The following is a 6,016-nucleotide window of genomic DNA, read 5'->3' as shown; positions in this document are numbered from 1 at the left end:
AAATTAAATAAAGATCACGACCTCAAAGCTTTATTCTTCAAACACAAATTGTATACTCCAGTAACAGTTTGCAGATTGGTTTAAATTGTTAGATCAGTGACTACCATAAATGCCTATAACTATCCCGTGTCCTCTGAAATTCCAGTGAAGTTTTTCCTCCTCCTTGAGCAGTAAACAGGCTTCGGCAGTCTAGGCATTAGACATGGAGGAAAAACGGAGGATGAAAGCTGAAATCAAATAGACTTCTAGGTTTGACTTGCCACATGGATCTGATACACTGTCATCGTCAACATCATCCATTTCCAGTAACTCTCTCACATGCCGTTGCTCTCCGATCCAATTACTCTAATCAATATTTCATTTGGCTTACTTATTGTTTTTGTAGCAGGCTATATCTGATGTTTAAGTTTCTTTCATGAATTATTCAGTTTTTTATAAATCTGTCTTTATAATGGAAGTAGTAGGCTTTTTAACAGCCTGTTCTGATGAGAGACACTGTGGGGGATGCACACTGGTTGTGTGTGTGTGAGTGTGTGTGTGATGAAAAAAAGGAGGGTGGGGGGTACTGATAGCTGTCGCTCGAGGCCTTTCTTCTCTGTGAGCCTCTGAAGGCAGAGGCCCTTTGGAGAGGAGAATTCACAGGAGAATAACCGTTCAAAGCCAAGGAGCGCCATGATGGTCTTCCACCAGATTCAGAGACGTTTGAAAAGTTCACACAAACTGTGATGCTGCCACTGGGAAACGTTTTTAACACACACAACGCTCTGGTGTGCTTCAGTATGCGACTCGCTGTGTTTATCGTAAAGAGGAGGGCAGGAGAGCCGGAAAAAGTGGCAAAGAGGTAGATTGCATCAGGGAGAGATGGACAGAAAGTAAGAAAGAGAACGGAAAAAGACAGATTAGAAGAAAAAGCAAGCTGTGATCCCAGCAGCTCTTACTATAAAGGCCGCTCGCTGTCATTCTGTTTGAAATCTCTTTTAACTCAGATAATCAGTACCCTTAAAGGGAAAAGTTGCAAACCACGTGATTCAACACTCCGGAATGAGAGTATAGTTCCTAGCCATATCAGCCTAGAAAATCACAACTTTTCATTTTCTGTCGGTCTTAGTAAACGATGTACCTGCAGAAGAGACAAGTTTTAGATAGGAAAAATATTGAAACTCTTTATTCATTTTTGAGCTAGATGCTAACAGTCTAATCAGAATCAATGATCTATGCTAAGCTAAAAGTGCGGCAAAACTCAACAGTTTAACTCTAGGGGAGTTGGAAAATGAGCCTATTTTTTTAAAAAGTGGAATGTTCCTTTAAGGTTTAATTGCTTTTCTGTTTTGAATTTTTATTTATTTTTAATGTTTTTTTTTTTAGGTACCTTTTAGACAGCTGTTGATACGTAATTCTGCAACAACATATCGACAAGCGGTTATTAGAGTATTAGTACGTCTGCTAAATATATGCTAACACTTTAATATGATGGTCAACAAACAGATAAACTGACTATAAGTGTTTTTGCAAGTACGTCAACTTATTCTACCATAATAGATTCGACAAATTCTTGAGCATATTAATACTCTAATAAGAGTTAGTTGGCATGTAGTTGCAAAGTTGCTTATATTAAGGGGACCATAAAAATAAAATGTTATAAAACAATGCATTTTTTTTCAGTTGGAGTATTACACTCACATCAAGTAATTAACATTAGCTCCACAGGAAACACTCAAATAACACTCAAAATCTATCCACTCACAAGCTGTAGTAAGATACTGTGCAGATCTAAAATAAACCGTGTCAAGATATGATACAGTCCATTATCCTGTGAATGAAGTATTTAACATGGCGTTCATTGTGTTAAAATAATTATACTCATAAAATTATAACCACAAATACTCAAGTACTATGATGTATTATAATTGTTGTTATGATTATTCATGAAATGATACAACATATTATAAGTTTTTTTATAATGTATTATACATACATTATAATGCCTTAAGAATACCCTCATAATGTTTTATAAATACAGGCTTCATAGAAAGTGTTACCAAAGTTTTTGTTTACATAATATATTTGTGTGTACTTTGTATATTATATATATACAAATATATATATATATATATATATATATATATATATATATATATATATATATATATATATATATATATATATATATATATGCACACATCCATGTATATATTTCAGAAAAAATATTATGTTTATATATTAAATACATTTATATATACTATAAATTCTATGAATATATATACATGTAAATACATATACATATTTTCAAAATATATTTTGTGTGTGTGTGTATTTATACATACATAATAAATATACAAAGTACAAATATATATATATATTATGTAAACAAAAACTTTTATTTTGGATGCGATTAATGGTTTGACACCACTAATTTATATGAATCTCTATGATTGGAATTCTGTTATTTGATTATTCAGTTGGTCAACTAATGTGTCAAAATAGATTTAGACTGCATGTTGTTGGATTTAGTATTTTTACATTAGTGACACTTCGAAATATCAGATTCATTTTATGTATGCAACAAAAACAGATGGCAGTTGGGATTGGTTTACCCTGGGGGGACTTCTTGCTCCAAGTCATCTTACCCCAGTAGTGGAGTAAATACCTTTGCATGAAATAAGACACAAGAAGGCTTGCTTCATGAATTTTTTAAAATTGGGGACATATCTGTTTGTCTGTGAGCTGTTATCATCACTTTTCAGACTGACATTTTCCAGTTCTTGTAGCTCATAGCACCGCTTTATTCCCAGGGAGCAGATGATCAAACCCTTGATTATCAAATACCATCTTATAGTCCAGGTCTGAGTTGGCCTACTGAGTCTCTTTGTCATTCTTTCTTTCTTTCAAGTTTCTTGGTGAGCCCTACACCATGCTACAAGGTGGAAGATTCTGATAAATGTCTACACCAAAGTCCGGATGGCTGCAGTTAAGGCCGATTACTGACCAGCCATTATTTCCTCTTTAGCTCCGTTGGACATCCCACATTATGCATGTAATTTCCCTCTCTTTAAAGCCCCTGGATTGAGATTGAATAGGTGTGGCTTTATTGTTCACAGGAGCTAAAGGAACATGTAAAGCAGATGAGAAGCTTAGGTTCAGCGTGGGGCCTTTCGTCTGTGTGCCGCTCGGTTCTGTGTACGGCAGCAGAAGGCAGGGGTCTGTTCGTTCTGTCACCAGAAACATGAGGAGCCAAAGCTTCAAAGCATCTCTGTAATCTGCCTGAACATCACAGACACCAGGAAGTGACTGTCTAACCGACGCACCGTCCCAGCCAAGAGCAGTGCACGCACACATACACACTAATGAAACTGAGATAAAGGGATCATTCACACAGCAAGCGCTGGCTGTTCTGATAAAAAACAGAGAGGAAATGGAAAATCAGTGGGGTTGTGCTTTTCTATCATTATTTCATGTTTTGTAGGATGTTTCTTCAAGAATTCGCTAGCAGATAAACAAAGTATCCAGGATTTCATTTGTGTGTGCAGTGCAAGATGTTGTTTCATGCTTAGACATGAACGTGATTTAGTTCAGTGAGTTGATTCAAGTGAGTTGATGTGAGTCTCATTCTTTAAACATGTGTGTGTACATATTTATGTGTAAACTAATATTGTGAAAAAGAGTCTGTTAAATTGGGATCCATGTGCCACTTTATTAATACATAATAGGAGTCAGACAGTCAAAGTTCAATCAGCAGTGTTTAAAACAATGTAGGCAAGGCAGAATCATAAACAGAGTTCAAGCAAAGGGTCGAGACAGGCAGCAGACAGAGAATAGAATAAATCCACTAGGCAGGCAGGGTCAATAAGGCAGGTAACAAACAATCAGAAGAGAATAAACAATCCAGGTAGGTAACAGGAGATCAAACAGGGAACAAACGCTCAGAAATCTTAGCAGTAGCAAAACAAGGGATGCTTAAAGGGATGCCCCACCCCAATATGAAAATTTTGTCATTAATCACTCACCCCCATGTCGTTCCAAACCTGTAAAAGCTTTGTTTTTCTTTAGAACACAATTTAAGATATTTTCATTCTAATATGCTGATTAATATCAATGTTGGAAACAGTTATGCTGCTTAATTTAATTTATTTTTATTATTATTATTATTTTGGAACATTTTATACTTTTTTCAGGGTTCTTTTGGTAAATAAAAAGCTGAAAAGTAGATAATTTATTTAAAACACTTTTATATTTAAAAGCCTGCTTGAACTTTACTGCTTGTCATGGAATGTCTGTAATCTGGTGATTGGCGATGTTGATCGAACGAGATTAAACTGCTCTATTTATCCATTAAGATAAAAATGGAAGTTTATAAAGACATCTAATCTTATTTTTAAAATAAAAGCTTTAACCACTCTTTTTTAATTAATTATTTCATCACATTTTAATAAGTATACACCCAATATCCATTGTCTCTGATTCCTGTTCAGATGGAGCATTAGTAAGCAATACTCAGTAGAGCATAGACTTGTCTGCCTTTACTAAACCTTTCCTTGTGGCTGCCTGTCAACTGGAGTCAAGGGACTTGTTAACGGCAAGTAGACCACATTCTACAGGATGCATACAGGGGGGCTGATTTCCCCTGAGCATCTGACAGATGAATGGACCCACAGCAGCCTGTCAAACACCTTCATTTCTTCTGCTTTCATGGTTTGGGATTTTGAGCATAGCTACGTTTTAAAAGCCAGCTCCGTTAAAAGAGAACATGTAGGCCTACTTGTTTAAATAAGTGAACACCACACATCACCAGGTGCCTGGAGAACCTCTAAAATTGTTACTGCATATCAAAATAAAAAAGGTATCACTAAACTAGATATCACATTAGGTATCACTAAACTGCAAAGTTCTTGTCCTGAACGTAGCATGAGAAGACTGTCACAGACTCAAAAACAGGAAAAACATTCCAGACTCCTTTATCAATGCCCACAACTAATAAGTTCAAGCAAAGCAGTAGACCACAATGACATACTGCTCCCGTTACATGCACATCTCATTCAACTGCCTTTCATTTACGACAGCAGTCAAATCTGAACTTTGAAATAGGGGGAAAACCTGTATACTTGATCAAACAAAGTCTCCGTAACAAGTTTTAGAGCTTATGAGCATTTGAAATGTACAGATTATTACTTTACAACCCCAAAAAAGCTATTTATGTTTAAACCAAGAACAGATTAAAAGACAAACTTAATAACAAATTTCCAGTGTTAATCCAAAGCATGTCACAAACACTGTTGATAGATTTTATGTAAGAAAATATTCATAATGAAATAATTATTGTGACTAAATTTGCATAATAAAAGGGAAAGCTATACAGTCTGTGTACGTATGTAGTCTATTGAGCAAATAAACTGGGTTTAAAATAAAAGATGTTGAATTTTGTGTTTTTGTAAAATCTCGTTAAATATTTATTAAAAAAATAATAAAATTTGTATGTGCAGGCAAATTGATAAGTGATCATAGCAGTTAAATGTTAGATTAGGATAGTTTAGTTTTGCTTTTTGACCTACTTGTATGTTTTTATTAATTTTTTGTTATTTAAGTGCTTATTATGCTCTCTAGCAACTATGTAAATAACTGTTTTATGCTGTCAGCTTTAATAATAAAAGCCTTTCTTTCTTTCTTAGTGGTCTTAAATTCAATCTTGAAACTATGAGACAGTCTTTATCCTCATCTGACTTTACCTCAGTTTTAAATTAGAGTTGAAGATGAAAGCATCCAAAAGTGTTCAGGCCTTTACTAGTTTGCAGACTGTGTGTGTTTTTTATGTTAATTACACAGTAATCGACTCCCTACAGCAAGTTCATCTAACATAATTACAGTCGGGTGAATTCACTTGGCTCCTGTTGATCTAAATCTGTGTGTTACTGGCCAGTAGCCAGTCAATGGTTGTAATGCAGAGAAAGCAGTGAATCTCTGGGTGTCAGCTGACATTCAGTTTTAGAAACAGCGGCTCTTGGAACTCCCCTCATTCCTGGGG

The sequence above is a fragment of the Carassius carassius genome, chromosome 3 (genome assembly GCF_963082965.1).
Source record: "Carassius carassius chromosome 3, fCarCar2.1, whole genome shotgun sequence".
NCBI lineage: Eukaryota > Metazoa > Chordata > Actinopteri > Cypriniformes > Cyprinidae > Carassius > Carassius carassius.
Note: the sequence above shows the minus strand (reverse complement) of the source record.